Here is a 16,679-nt window from a genome sequence, read left to right on the forward strand (position 1 = left end):
ATTGTGGGCTAGTTTGCATTGCCTCTGCCCATGCTGTAGAGAAGATGACATCCATCTCAAAAGCTGTCAGTCTCTCATTTTTAATGAGAATTAAATTCACTTTAAAAAAAAAAAGTCAGAAAGTTGCCTTATCTGCTTTTCTCATTTTGATTGATTATCTGTGGTTCCATAGCATCTTACATGATCACTGCAATGTTCTTTGGTGATAAAATCATCAAAGAGCATTACTCTGTTGGGGTAGTACATCAGAGGGGTATTAATAATGGAACAGAACAGGGGGCCGTTAAATATATTTTTTTGTTTTTCTGTGCTGGGAGGCAGGTTTACGAGGTAGGGGGTATGCTATTTTTTTAAGCAAGAATTTTAAAAAGCACTCCTTTCAGCCAATCCATCTGTTTCAATTTGGAGCCCTGCAGACCTGGCAAACCTTGAAGGTTTAACAGTGTTCATCCTGGCTCTCCAAGCAGTGGGTATCTCAGTGGCTCACACAGCTCTAATTTAGAGCTAAATAGTGGAATTCCCAACATCAGATGTTTAGAAGAAATTTGAATTTGTCAATTAGAATCCAAACAATAACCAATTGTTCAGTGCACAATGTTTTGCAAAGCATGGTTTAATGTAGCACATCAGATATAAAACTTTATACCTGTTAATTAAAGATTGGTCTAGAGAAGAAGAGAAAGCAGGAAGCAAAGTGTTCCAGTGTGTGCCCCTGACTCGTAACAGGGTTGAAAAGCAACTGACTGTGTATAGATAATTACCATGACTCAGTTTGGCAGACCCCTATTGTTTATCAAAGTTGCAGTCTGCCTCTTGAGCTGTTCAAACATTGAGCTTCAACATTCATGTCAAGAAAATCTTGTGTAGCCAGCTGCTTTGTTAAATCTCATTGCCTATTTATTCAAATGTATACATTTTCTTGTGTCTGCATCACCGTTCAGTTTTTGTGATGAAGAAAAGGTTAGATCCCTAAAAAATGCTTCTAACTTTCCACAACTTTTTTCACCAATACTGTCTGCCACTTAAATACTCCAAGAATGTTGCTACTCCAAACTAATTGTGCTCTGATGCTAGGTAAATTCTGATCTCACATTTATAGCTGTATAAACCAAGAGTAAGTACACTGAAGTCAAAAGTCTGATTCTTATTTACACTGCAGCCCCTTCTCACCACTCTTGCAATGTAAAGGGGCCGTAAAATGGGTGCAGATTTAATTGACTCTGAGGCTTTAGTATAAAAGAGAATCAGACCCACTAGAGTTCAACAGTGCAAGTGAGATCAGAATCAGACCCACTGTACTGAATAGTGCTTTGATTTATCAAATAATTGAGGACATTGGCATGGTAGTGAGCTCTTGGAGATACTTGGCAGGACTTTTTCTGCGGTGGAAAGAGGATCCAGGATTGAAGCTGGAGCAGCAGATGCTGGATGAGTTATGATATGTATGCTTGTATACCGTCTTGTGGGTGGTTGAATGGAGTGCTACTATAGTTACACAGTAGTTTGCCATTCATGTGGTCAGAGTAGCTTTTTTGGAGAGAAGGGAGGTTAAATCCAGTAAAGATGTGTGTAAAAAGTTTGGATGGATGCACAGAATGTGGGTCTTGATTTTTTTTTCCCCCGTCAGTTAGGATTGGTTGCAATTTAGCACTTTTATTTATTATGATTATTGATAAAGGACGTCTGAAGTTGTTTTAAACTACGTTACTGTTTTTAGAAATGAAATGGTCTCATTCTCCATAATTTTGCACCTTGTGTATTCATTTTGCCCTCCGCAAGGTAAATGCAAAAGGCCTCCAATTTGTATTTGGTAATTTTTACACCCCCACTTTGCATTTGGTTTACACAAATGACTACCCAAAGTGCAAGGCAAAGGAGAATCTGTCCTTAGTAGCCCATCTGAGAGTTGTGTCACCATGATGCAGAAGTATTTGTTGATGTGTTGAGGAAACGAACAATTATAATCTCAGGCTGTAGTTAGTCTTCATGTCTTTGATTGTAGTGGTGTAAATTATGGGACCAAATCTTCAGATTCCCATAAGTAGCTCTGCTGAATAAGGGTTTGGGTCGTGGCACTCTAAATCTATTCTTACAGATGGAAATGCACACACAGTTACATATAGTTCATTCTTATGATTGAAATCACATTGCATTGAATTTTTATTTTTAAAAACTTGTGAATTTCACATACAGTATAAAAGTGATGCTAAATAATAAATCATAGACCCTTACTCCACCAATCAAGAGGCAGGGATGCACTGCGTGAGAAACCTTCTAATTTAGTACAGAGTCTCTTGTGCATAACTGCCTTCCTTGGATCAAACTGCACTTTTTAACCTCAAACACGAAGAAAAACTAGTGTGTCTTGGTAAAAAAGGACAGCTAGAACATCCTTTAACAAAAATGGAAATGACTTGATACAAAACTCAAAGAAAACAAAAAAGATTAGGCATTTTTTAGTTACTGTTTAATCCTGCAGGTAAACCATGAAAGCTCAAAAGTGTGCAAACCATTTTACACTAGGAGAGGGTACAGATAAGTGAATAATCAATTTTAAAAGCCCAGACCCCAAAATGAGGGTGGGGAAGGAGTAATTTTCTCAAGACTGCAGACCTGTCTGTGGAAAGGGCTGAACTTGATACTGCTTGTTAAACAGAAACATTTTCTGAGGCAGTATGTTCATTCCATCTCTCTAATCCTCACCGACATGGATGTGAAATTTATCCATAATGATATATTGAAAAATTTCTCAATCTTCCTTTTTTTAGTAAATGTAAATTGTAACTGGCAGTGCTGCAGGATGATTCAGGGCAACACACATGCCAGCGTTATGGGAATTTTTTTTAATCCAATTTTTTAATTTCATTGAAGATTGACAGGACAAACTATTTTATCTTTACCAGGCTTACTGTGGCTTGAAATCTTTGAAAATGAAGCCCAAAATAGTATTTGATTGTTGTCAAGGTGCTCAAATACCAAGGGGATAAGTGCAGTTTAAGAACCTGTATAGATGGGTGATATAAAGAAACAGTTGCACTTTGTAAAAACTAGCATTTTATAACTTTTGTTTATCCTAGTTCAGTGTGACAAGGATGAGAACAGTAGGTTTGGATAATATTCATCTTCCCTCTAGGGCAAAAAAAAAATGGGGAAAATGACATTCGTCTTACCTTAAAGTTAAAAAAGCAAAGCAACTAAATTCTGTTTGTACAGTTCTTCTGAACGGAGAACCTGACAGGAGACAGAATTCCTCATTTCCTGATGGCAAGCTGAAATAAAGGTCACACCCAAAGACTATTGGAAATATTGGAATCCAGCAAAAAGGATTCAAAAGCTAACTTTCACAGGGTTCGTACTACTGTAATTTAAAGAATTGCATTCATCTGCTCTTTCTAGTACATTAAGTGTTGTTCTCTTTAACCTTAGCAAGTTGAAAAAACACTGTGTACAATTGTTTTCTTAATTTGTGCAGCGGAGTAGGAAAAAAAACAACAATTACATTTTTTTAAAGCAGCATCCTAAATATCAGGCTAAGGCGTATTAAACTATTATTTCTTTCTGGGTGCTCAGAGAAACATACTTCTTAAATGCAGGACAGCTAGACGACTAAGTAGCCCTACACATATTAGGTAATAAATAAGATGAATGAATAATTGAAATCTTGTATAATGTGGGCACCGATAGATTAATTTTTACTAGGGAACTTATTTCCAGTAATGATCCTGAGAAGTGATCTCTCATCAGCGTGCTGCCACAGTGAAGAAAAGGCTGCTAGACTATTGCTTAAAGCTGTACTAACCAAGTAGTGTTCTCGCTTAATCTACTTATATGTATTTCTTTGATTAATTCAAATCATAATCAGCTGAGCTAACAAGCAAGTACCAAACTTTGGATGGGATCCTTGAAAAGACTTTTTTCCAGACTCTACTATCATGCAAACATCTTCTTAACCTAGGGTGACCAGATGTCCCGATTTTATAGGGACAGTCCCGATTTTTGGGTCTTTTTCTTATATAGGGTCCTATTACCCTCCACTCCCGTCCCTATTTTTCACATTTGCTGTCTGGTCACCCTATCCTAACCCAAGCAACAGCGAATTGATTTTAAGGGGACAGTCAAATCACTACATAGAAATAAGATTTTTTTTCCTTTTTGTGTAGATTTTTAAAAATGAATGAATGAAATTCTCAGTACAGGCATAACCGTAAAAGGGAAATTGATCTGCAATGTCTATTGATTCAAAGAAAAAAAAGTCTTCAGATATAATAATCTTTGGACTAATTCAGTTATGGTACCTTTTCTGAGAATATGAAAGCTCTTTAATCTGATAAATGTTTTATTCCTAAATTTAGGAGATGACTCTAGTTCACACTGTAACCTGCTTAGGCTCTGCTCCTGCATCAGGGTCCGCTATTTGTGGGATGATGTACTCCAGCAAGTTCCCTTGACCTCAAAGGTTATGGTTTTCCCCGTAAACCAAAAATCATTCTAGTTTCACAACTCTTCCACAACTGTGGACCTCTATATGTATATAGAATTGCATGAGAATAGAGATTTGTGCTAGCACATCCCAGTGCATGATCATAGCCTTTGTTAATATCTCTTAAAATATTTTTTTGTTTACAGGGAAAAAATAACCAGGCTTTTTCCTGCAATTTATATATGTTAAATAATAGATGGCCATTAGTCAGCTACAGAAGTATTTTATGTCTTGCAAAACATAGAATATAGCGCACACAGCCCTGTGACTACAAAGGCCCGTTGTTAAACCGAAAACCCACCAGTGATGACTAGTGGCTGATAGCCTGCCAATAACTATATCTGGTATGAAAAGATATGGAGTGTTTAACTACAGCAAAACAACTAATTAGAACACATGAAATTGTGGAAGGATGTGTAGGTGTTACCTTTAGCAGGCTGAGTGTGGAATCAATAAGATGAAATAGAGGCCTCATGCTGACTATTTTTGATCTGCATTACAGAGGGCCCCATAAAATCCTACACTGCTTTACTGCTCACTACAGATTGGCTATCCAGTTCTGATAAAATTAGAACTTCCCCTCTCATCCCCCCCAATCTTTGACAGGTCCTTGAGGTCAACCTAAGCCAAACTTTTCTGCAGATTTGAAAATGTTTGGCTATTTTTAAAAATTATTTTAAATTTAAAATGTTATAGAGCTTTCTAATTTTGGTTAGTAGGTTGCAAAATCTCACTTCCACCATAAGCATCAAATACGAGAATATCGTCGTCATCATCTGTGTGTTCAGAGTCTTAGGGTGTTTCCCCCACGGAAGGATTATAAACAGGATATTAACATCATCAGTCATGTAGTTTATCTACTGCAAAATACACATTCATTTCTTAATTAAGTTTAGACTCAGGCCAATTCCCTTGGGACAAGTGTCCACATCACTAAAACATCCAGAGCTGGCACTAATCGGCATCTTCATTGGCAGACTCTAAAAATAGGCCAAGGACTGAAGTATTCTCTCACCTTTAGAAGTGATCCCTCAAGATCAGGATTGAGGCATGTTGGTAGAACTGCATGGGAAACTGCTGCTGCAGGTATCGTAACTGTTCAGTGGATTATTGGAGAGTTTCATTTTCTATGACTATTGGTGGAGCTGGTTCTATTCCTGGTTCTGCCACAAGTGGCTGTGTAGAACTGCTTGCAGATCCATTATGTAACAACTTCCGAGGAACTATGACTTTATGTCCCCATCATCTGTCCCTCTTGATATGATGGGAGACCTTGAGCACACCTATCTGCAGTGCATTGGATTGCAGCTTCACTTTCATCTCTCCCAGAACTACTTATTAAGGTTCTGAATATGCTTCTCCCCACACCTGTTCTTATATGCACTCCCTGCACATGGCCCCACAAAGTCCTGAGACCTCTAAAACTGTAGTGACTTTTACCATCCACTGACTCCTTGGACTCTTTCTTAGAGAAGTGGGTGCAGCATGGTATTCTCTGCTTGGCATCCACAGCTGGAATCCCTCTTTTGGATCCAATAACCTGTAACCACCTTCCTATTTTAATATTTTGTCCCTCCTATATTAAATTCTGGATTCTGTGTCCTTTCTCTAATCTGAGGGGGCAGACCTTGAATTGTTTTGGTGGGCTGTGCCCACCATCCCAGGATTGAAATAGACTGGTGCAGTTGAGGAATGTTAAATTCACACCAAAAAGAATTAATAAAGAAAATAATTAGGTACATAAATCAAGGGGAAAATGTGTCACCTGGACATCACAGGTATCATAAGATGTCCTCTGTCTATTCCTTCCTTCCTTAATTGGAATGCTGCTGTCCTATCTCATAGGACATAGAATGCTGTCCTTCTGCATAGCTGCAATTTTAACCAAGCCAACAGTGTACAGTTATTTAGATTGCAAAAGCTGCAGGACCTTTTACAGTACTAAAGGTTTAGAAAGCACACCAAAACAGTTTGTGTAGTGCAAGGGTTACAGCGAAGAGTTAGGAATTGGAGAAAGGGGTTGAAATTTGGTTGGAGCCATTGAGTCTCTGGTGCAGTTAGGGGATGCAGAAAACAAAATCCTATATCACCATAATCCATGGCATTATGCACAGAAAAATGTTAACTAAAAGCATAAGAGCTGCCACATCAGGTCAGACCAATGATCTATTTAGCTTAGTATCCTGTCTCTGACAGTGGCCACTACCAGAGCTTCAGAGTCACTGTACAGAACAAGACCATTTTGGAGAGATTCACTCCATCTTTCCCGTCTTGGAGTCAGAGGCTGAGGGCCACCCCGAGCATGGGGTTGCATCCCTGACCATCTTGTAAAGTAATAGCCTAGTAACTAGCTATGTTATTACACTGAAAGAACATTTTTGCCTTTGGGGTAAGTAACCATGTTCTTGGGGTGCAGGTGAGGAACAGTGAATGTCTTAAAAAAAAAGACGGGGAATATCATAAAAACTTGAATTTAATCAGGAACTATGGAGTATGCAGTATTCTCTACTATAAATGAAAGATTGAAATAATGTATGGAAATCTCTACAATAATAAATTGAAATATACCAAATTACTGTTCTTAACTGCATTTAATTATTCGTTGTAGAATTAACATCAATACTCTTAAAATAAGGTTAATAGAAATTATGAAAAAGTGACAGATAAAAGCTAAACACACTTTACTATTCCAGACATGATTTGAAATAGATTTTGAAATGAAAGATCTGAAATTATCAACAGCAAGTAACAGAAACAAGAAAAGCAAATCTTATTTTCACTATGTGTGGGTCCTTTTTCCTCCCAACTATCCAAGCTCACTTTAAATTATTCTTCCATTAGCTCACAGCGTTGCCTGCTTCCGACCCTTGCTGAGCTCACTTCAAGAGCTGCACCCAGCATGTGTCCTGTAGCTCAGAACAGGAAGCACTTTGGTACTCTGAATCATGTGGAGAAATGCGAGGTGGGAGGGAGGGGAAAAAAATCTGATGCATAGGATACAGATCACTTTCTTGTATTCCACTCAAGATGGAAATGAAGCACTTTGCTCACCATTATACGGGGTGGACCTGGTTCATGAGAATATTTCTTTCATGCTTGGTTACTTGTTCCGTGATATTTGTTTCATTCTTCATGAGTTAAGAAAATTGTCTTGTTTTTGTAGGCACATTGTGACATTGGTAGGATTAGATAAGGCAGTGGTTCCCAGTCTCCCCCCGTCCCTTGGGATAGACTAGCAAATAAGTGCCTCTCTGCCTCATTTCATACCTGTCTCTCACTCCAGCTACATCCTCATCCCTAGCATCAGCCCTAAAGACGCATCTCCAATTTTCCATGCACTTGGCCAAGTAGCCATGTCTGGTACAAGGACCTGTTGGGGAGGAAACCTGATCGGATGTTTCCTCTGTCTGTCTTATGCTGGTGTTTAACATATGTCTGGTTGGGTCTCTCATGAAGTTAATGAGTAGTTTTTAGATTGCAGTCAGAGTCACAAGGAGAAGATTAGGGAAAGTACTCCACAAAGCTCTATGTGTTGCTGCTTTTGCTCAGCACACTCTTGTGCATCTATAGACAAGTGTAAGTTGGAGACTAACATGGATGTGGAGAGGATAGAGCAGGTGGGTGAGTGGACAGGTTATGGACAACATATATATGGCAGCAGTACTGCCCCAATCCTGTAGTTTTGAAATCAATTGAAGTTTTGCCATTGATTTCATTGGGAGCAGGATTGGGTGCTGTAGATGCCACTGGGTTTGTGCCTCCACTATAGATGTGAAGCCAGGGACCCGGCTGGTCTCTAGAGATTAAGTCAGCATGAATTATTATATATAGACGAAAACACTGATCAATTATGTGCGGCATTTGTATTGGTTTAAAATATCTGGAAATAAAAATCCTAAAGGCAGACTTAAATGTTCTAGTGAGTCTATCCCCATCAATCCTTGCTTAGTCAAAGCTGCTGTTGTTACTGATCCATTGATATATATGATGTCATTCCTGTGATTTTAATACACTGGTGCACAGGACAATATGGAAATGCACTGGATGGGCCTGGAGACTGATTATTCCATCACCCTTAGAAGTGGCCCATCCAGGAGGACTTTGGCACATCAGTGAATGGGCAATGTGGAGGTGTTTGCACTGCTGTCACCCAAGCTGTCTCTTTCTAGACTAAATAGAGGACCTACTTTCTGGGACTGTCACCTTTTGCAAACAATAAATTCACCTAAAAATTTAAAATATGTATCCTGCTATACACTGTATTAATTTAAAAGCACATATCAAGACTTTCTGAAAGTGCTTTTAAGATAGAGATCATGAGATGGAGGGCATCCGAGCTGACAAATCTTTTCAGTCTTTCCTTCCCCCATAAGAATGTGAAGTTTTAAATGTATGCAGCTGAAAGCAGATGAAATTATAGCTCTCAGACACTTTATAATTCTGAAACAGATATGTGATTGATTGCAAGGTGGCGTAGCTGCTGGCAGTTTTTGTCGGCACATTTTGATGATACAAGTTTCTTAGGTGAACTTCAAGTACCTCAGTGACACATACTATGTTTCAGACACTTTGAATGATTTCAAAGCTAATAATTTATGAGAGCTTTTGGAGCAAGTTATTAGGTTAGTCTCAGGAGAGATTTATTTTTTTAATCCTCAGTTCCTTGCTGTATGTTCTGTTTATCTCATCTCATTCTGCTAGTAAACAAATACGTAAAACTTTAATGCAGTTGTGTCTGCTTTATAACTGTGCCTCATCAGCTTACCAACATTTCCCATTTGAAACACTTGTATTAGTGAATGGCTGTCTAGCAGACTGGAATCTTGGGAAGCAGGGGGCGGAAAATAGTTCAAATGAAGTACCTCAAGTACGGTTTAATTGAGGAATAACTAAAAGGGAGAGTATAAGGCCTTAATTTGGCAAGAATAAGAGACAGGCAGCTCAGAATGCTCATAAAAGTCTTTGAGCTGATTCTTCTTTGTTATACATGTGTAAATCAGAACTCCAACAAAGTCAGTGTGCCAGTCTCACCTGTGTGCTCTGGCTTTTCTTTGCCAGAAAGCATCTAAAAATGCTTGGTGGTTCAAAGCATCTAAAAATTCAACTCAATGGGCCATCGTGCAGGAGGATTTCCTTGTTACATAGACCTGTTTTAGTAGTCTTTGCCCTTCTCCACAAGTCTGCATCCAGCATTGCTCCACCTGATTTAAAACTTTGGCCCAAAGGGGCAACACCAGTACAATACTGGTGTAAAAGGAGAAACGAACCTTTTAAATTCCTACTGTAAGTAAGCTGTGAAAGATGTACTGAGTGCATTTGGAAATGCAGAACCTCCATTAATTTTTAGAGATTTAATTCGCTAATCAATATACTGCACAAATTGAATAAAGCAGGTATCAATCCATTAACAAAAGGAGTCCCATGTGCTGTACTTCAGGAGTTATGGAGCATTGCCATATGGTAACTTTTTAAGATTAAGAACATTTGAAGTTATTGAAAATTAGAATGAGCCCTCTCTTAAATGAAACATGGTGGTTGCAAAATGGTATTGTGTGATCCATCATATTCATCTAACATTGTGCTTCTGTTATGGCATAAGTCGCTTGAGTTTCTTATTTACGTAAATTCAGTGCTTAATTTGTACCAGCGCTTTCCAAGAATGAGCCCCAGAACCTCTAGGCTTGGCAGTTCCTAGCCCCAGCACCTCTGGGTTTGCCACGTCAGTTATGAAAGTAAAAACATTGCTTGAGCCCCGGCACCTCTTTCATTACAAATTAAGCATTGCATGAATTACTCTTGATGAAATGTTAAACTGTGGTGATTTTGATATTTGTTTATACTAGATTAATTTAATGTCATGTATGAAAAGAATAGCCAAAACAAGTAAAAAAGCAGAGAAATATTGTATATATGTCAACAGAAAATGGTGCCTAAAGTGAGCCTGCAAAATTCGCTCACATACATTTAATCTCCACCAAATATGTATGTGAGTGAGCAATGAGACATTAGATCATGCAAAGTCCATAACTGCTCAATAAACTGTTTTGTTTGTGTATATTTTGGGCCAGACTATGTCATTAGAGCTTTGGCCCACATTGAGGCAGTGTAATCATGTCATGCCCCTGGGAGAGCTCCACAAAGAGCTCTGGACATTTATTTCTCCTGAAGGACACAATGTATCTTCCTTGCAAGAGGGTGAAGCTTACCCTGCTGAGTGCAGATGTGGCAGAGGGCTATGGTCCTAACTCTTTTGGCCTCTTTTGGGATGACCAGTTGATAAGAGCAATGCATGTGTAATTGTGGCTGGATCCTGGGGGATTTGCAGGGGAAGGGAGCAAAGAGGAAAAGAGGAAGAAGGGGAAAAACTACTTGTGCCCGTTTCCCAGTTTTTGCACCTGCATAAGGGCAAAGGACAGTCTGTTCTTTTATGAGCTCAATGTGGTTAGCCGGTTTTGAAGAGCTGGCATGGAATGTCTCGAAAACAAATAACTAGAATTTGAAGGTATATCTATGCAGTATTATTTTGAACAGTATTGTCTCTCCTTGCTAGTGATTCATGGCTATTGCCTTGCACATAGGCATCATTCCAAAAGGGAAAAACCTGACCTAACTGCAGCTATTCAAATTCCACATGAAATATTGGTATAAAATGATACCATTCTGTGTTGTAAATGCAAAATTATAATAAATCAAGAGTAAGTCTCTTTACAAAGACACATCAACAGCACACACATACATCAACAGTCTCTCTCCCATGTTTCCTTAAGATCCCAAATACATCCAGAGTCCCGTCACAATTACACCGTAGAACAGCGTAAAATAACATTTTTGAGTAGCCAAGAAGCACAGTAAAGAGAGTATCTCTACATAAGAAGTTAGCATATCTAACACCCAGTTCTAATAAAGTCACCCTTCATATTTCTGAATTAAATGCTGGAATGAGATCGATACAACTCATAGTTAGATGGCTTCAGCAATTTTATTGACAACAGGAAAAATACATAAACAGAGGCTGATTAACAGTGGGACACATTGTCATTGTGAACAATAATCGGATGCTTGGAATGTGATAACTTTTTATTGTCTTAAAGGGCCAAATTCATTCCTGGAATAACTCCATTGGTATCATACCAATGGAGTTATTCCAGGGATGAATCTGGCCCAATATGTTTTGGTTCCAGGTATTCCAGAGAATTTCAGACATAATAACTAAGCCTATAATTCAGTCCTTTTAACTATCCGTAAAAAGATTAATCCCACAAGAAATCAAGCTTGGTAATGAACAAAAATGGATTCTTGGACTATGTATGACTATTGGAGGAAGGATTATTGTGAGACATTGAGCCACTGTAGAAAATCTGAAGACAGAGAAATTGCCTAGTAGTTACAATGAAATATGCTCATGGTTCACCTTTCCATTCCAAATAGTTACCTGCTTTGTTTAATGAAGAAATGGGACCGCGTTTGTTACAATTTTGGATAGAAAGGCTTAGATCTTTATGAATGTTTTCAGACTATTTTGTTGTATACTGCTGTTTTACTTTTTTGTTTTTAAGGGTGTTTATTTTTTCACTGGCCAGTAATGGTTTAGGATTATTGTGTTGGTAGATTTTAATCATTTACTTAGGATCCATAGAATTCCACAGTTTCAAGTTTCAATTGCAGAATTTGGGGCACAGCACAGCCTTAGTCCAGGATAGAGGGATAATATCTCTCCTTTTCTAGTGGCAGATCCAGGATGAGGGTTGATGCTGGTCCATTCCTCTTTTGCCACAGAATTTGCAGATTTCATATTACAGATTCTGTTAGTGCCTGTTGTAACAAAGGACTTGAAAATGCCACATGCAGGCCTAGCACATACTAGTTAACAATATCACTAAAATGCATATAAAGATAACAAATAGTAAACAAACTCAATTTTGCAAAAAGAAACAAAAATCTGTATTGAAACCCCACATTTTGGAAAGTTTAGATGAGAAATGCACAAAGCAGTGCTTAACATGGGCTGATGCTCAGTTCTTCATAGTAACATGTTTTGATCCTTTTTGATCACACTAATAATATACTATGAAGCATTGCTCTGTGGGATGTAGTTAAAGCCTATTTAAGCTCAGGAAACTACTACCACTTTCCTGCGGGGAAATATCAGAACATTTTTATTTTTACCTCAATCACTCCAGAAAACTTCATGGAGGATAGTCTCTACCAGTGTGACAGGGCAATTGCTGCCTAAAATATTCCTAGAAAAAAGGAGAGAGAACTAAATAGTAAGCATGGTGCTGGAAAATAACGAATAAGATAATTCAGTATTAAATGCTTAAGGCTTACTAGAGCTTGAGTAGCAGAAAGCTTATGCAAATTAGGCAGTTAATAGATGTTCTCATCAGTAATCTTTGTAGCAAATGCAAGAAAAAATATCCCCCGTTCCTCCCCCCAAAAATAACAACAACAAAATCAGGCTGATTTTTCTATCACACAGGTCACTATTTTGGGTATCTCAATTATTCTGTGTTTTGACGCATATGCAAATTTAATTTAATAAAACTTCATGTGTAAAGCCTCCTAATTTATTTATTTATTTATTTATTTAGATTACTGATACTTAAACATCTGTGAGTTTTTCCCCAAGAGATGAACAACAGTTGATTCAATCTGGTAAGTGAAATGTAAACTTTGAAATAGGTTACTAATGAATGAAATTGTAATATGAGTCTCCAGACTTTCACATATTGGCTATTGGGAGTGAAGTTTGGTAGCAGAAGCGTAATTAATAAAATAATAAATAATATCATAATAAAATACCAATTTTATTATCAGGTGGGTTAAAAATTAAAAAGTAGGAAGATAAGAAAATATAACAAACATGACTGAATCATTAAATATCATGGTGATAAGCGCTCAGTGAATACCTACAAAATATAGAACATATTTGTGAATTAGTTCTATTCTGTTCTGTACAGGCTCTTATACCATATTCACCATGTAGCATCTGAGTGCCTTCCAGTAGAGCATTAAACAATGTGACTATCTAACATGTGTTTGTTCTCTTGTCCACAGTGGCTATCATATGCATGTGCAGGGGGATAGGATTCTGGTTACATTCACATGTTGCCACCTTATGAGTCTTTACTTGATCTTGACTACATTCTACTGCTGTGGATTGTCTGTGAATGGGTCCCTTACTGTCTACACTAGTGTTTAAAAAATGTGTTAGTTAAAACATGCTAGCTAATGCTTTTTTAAACATGACCTGTTTTCCTAGACTAGACATGGCCAATGATATTTTTACTCCTTTTGACCCGAGCAGTTAGCCATATTTGTGGTCCTGTGGATTGTTTCTATTAGGAGGAGAAACTGATGGTGGAGTCTGGTACCTGATACAATCTTTTTTATTCACAAAGAATGTACAAAGTCCTGTTTCCCTGAACACAGGCAGAATCAAACAGCAGGAGATATTCTTTCTTCACAGTTCCAAGCCCCTTTCAGCCAGCACTCAGCCCAAAAAGCTGTCTCTAGGCTTCTCCCAGGGCCACACTCACTGCTTGTTCAGGCTGCATTTGGCTTTCTGCTCTTTCTATTTCTGTTTCTGTGGTGTATCTTCTACATCTCTCTCACACACACCTCCCTGCTAAAAACAATACCCTGCCAAACCCCCTCTGCCCACATAGTTCAAATTTCTGACTGGCCTCCTGTGTGCCTTTGTTCTTGTCAGTGACATTTGCCTACATTTGGGGTGAAGGCTGCTATTGTTTGATAAAGGAGCTTAACTATTTCTTACAGCAATCTTAAATGAACGGAAGTGATTACCCAGCCTCAATGATATTTCATCCAACCCATAACAATATCTTCACATACCACTAAGCTGTTATCTGAGATATATTGCAAGATATTTGGGTTAGGACTGTGTCTCACTCTGCATTTTGTAAAGATCTGTGTGTATTTATGTAAACAATAATGATATTTCATAGTTGTGCAGAGAACTACCAATTTCCCTCTCTATGTTCCTCCTTAGGGCCAGTCACAGAGATCTAACATATTTTAAAGATGTTAAGCCCCATGTACACTAGTGTGTAAAAATATAGATCAGTTATAATGTGTTAACTAACATTTTTATTTAAACATGACTTATTTTCCTGGTCTAGACATGATCATTGATGACCAACACATGACGGTTCCATGGAAGAAATGGGATTGTAGTAGGGTTTTTAAAAAGGAAGAGAAGGTTCTATACAGAGTGGAAAATTTTCCAATCTTAGAAAGCACTATGAAAAGAAGCCAAGAGATACAAAAAGGGAGCAGTCAGGACAGATGTTTGGGAGGAACATAGAGAAAAGAGGGAAACTGGAAAGAAATGAAAGCAGAGATTAAGTGATGGCATGATTGCACAGTGCATTGACAATGAGAATGAAGTATTTGAATTTGATGCTTTAACAAGAGGAGTAAATGAATGAATGAATGGGTGTAGTTTGAGTGGCAGAAAAGGAAGGCTACTTTGGATAGAGTGGAAGGAAAAGAGGTGAGATGTGGAGAGTACAGAGAAGAGGCAGTTTCAGGAACCAACGCAATCCACAAACAAGATATGGGCAGTATTATGGATACATTTTGATATTTTATTAAGTGGCAGAATTTAGTCTGAGCTAGGCTATAAGAAGGAGGAGAGAGGGGTTGAAAATGACAGTGAGAGGTGAGTAAAATCCTATTGTTGTCTATGGGCATGGACAAGGGAGGAAGTGGAAACCGATTATGAGGAAAGCTGGGGTATGCTGGGACAAATGCTTCTCTTATGTAATTGCATTGATTTTGGTGGAGTTGCACTAGGGATGAATTTGCTGAAAAGACTTCTTGACTGACTTAATTCAGGTCCGCGCTTCAAGCTGAAAGAGGCTTTTTTCTCCCCTTTCTTAAATTTATCCAATCTTTCCCTAGGCATATAGTGACATGGTCATTAAGGTTTACTGTTCTGATATTTGACCACAGTATTATCAGCAACAAGCTTATTCCTCGTATCTAATACAATAACTTATTTCATTTCAACTGCAGCCCATTGCCCTTCTGTGAACATCAATGTCCAGTGTGAATTGGTCTTTTTCTTCCTTCATGTATTTATAGTGTTATGTGCTGTTTGTGCCCATAGTTTAGTTTCTTTAGGCAAAATATATATTTCTTTATCCTCTCTCTCCTGATAGATCATTTTCTCTAGACCTTGTATCATTGTAGTTGTTTTTCCTTGATCTCTCCCTATTCAATATATTTTTTGAAAGTGTGGAGGCCAGATCTGCACATAGTATTCCAAATGGAATCAAGCCATTGTGAGAGATTCTCTCCATGTGTGTACATCCTACAGTGGGATTATCATATTCTGCTCTAGAAGCAGATGGGGAACAATGTGGCAGCAAGGAGCGGGAGAACCCTCCAGCCCAAAGAGCAGAAAAAGAGCAACCCCTAAGTGCTGGAGGGCTCTTTTCCTTTCCTATCCACAAGTATAAAGCACTGTACTTCAGCTCCCAAAGATTGCCTATGGCAATGCTGGAAGTTTGCACCATGATGTGCAAATGCATGGCTTCACCTATAATGGATCCTAGCACCTTGACCCCACTCCATGCACACATCTCATATGCAATTGTTAAGGGCACTGTGGACTCTCTACACATGGGAGAAGAAAGGAAAAGGACTTTGGACCAAAATGTAACATCTTAAAATTCCTTAGAATAAATCTGCTTTCTTAGTGGCCTGACCATACCCCCCCAAGTTGTTCAGATCCAATTCTGTGTTTTTCTGCCTTCTGTATTTGCTGTCTCCCTTAGCTTTTTGTCATCTCCAAATTTGATCAGTCTCAAGTTATCAAGTCACTAATAGATAGTTTTTATAATACTGGCCCCATTTATTGATGTCCATGGGACCTGATTTGATATCATCTGCTATTCTAATGTGACACCATTGTAAATAAGCAGTTCATTCCTTTCTGTCACCCCATTATTGTTACTCACATTGTAATGTTGTTATCTAAAAAATGCTGCTACATTTAATTACCTGGACCTGGTCTCTCTGAACCCTGGGCACCAAAGGCCATGAATGTTGTGGAAATGGTGTGCTGGTCTCAACACATCATCAAAAGATCCTTAATGGCTAAAATATCCAGCAGCATGGCTTTACATCTCCTTCAGATAGCTGCAGTGTGCCCCCAAGCACCAGGCTGTCA

The 16,679-nt window shown here is 38.3% G+C and overlaps 1 protein-coding gene across 1 annotated transcript in view; it reads left to right on the top strand.

Annotated features, from left to right (window-relative positions):
* The window catches only part of TENM3 (teneurin transmembrane protein 3), a 2,204,264-nt gene that overhangs the window by 1,145,273 nt on the left and 1,042,312 nt on the right, over positions 1 to 16,679 (top strand). The window contains exon 9 of the mRNA XM_039540233.1: positions 13,072 to 13,135. The gene's annotated coding sequence lies outside the window, so the exon portion shown is untranslated. The remainder of the gene's footprint in view (positions 1 to 13,071; positions 13,136 to 16,679) is intronic.

Source organism: Mauremys reevesii, linkage group 5 (assembly GCF_016161935.1).
Source record: "Mauremys reevesii isolate NIE-2019 linkage group 5, ASM1616193v1, whole genome shotgun sequence".
Classification (NCBI taxonomy): Eukaryota; Metazoa; Chordata; order Testudines; family Geoemydidae; genus Mauremys; species Mauremys reevesii.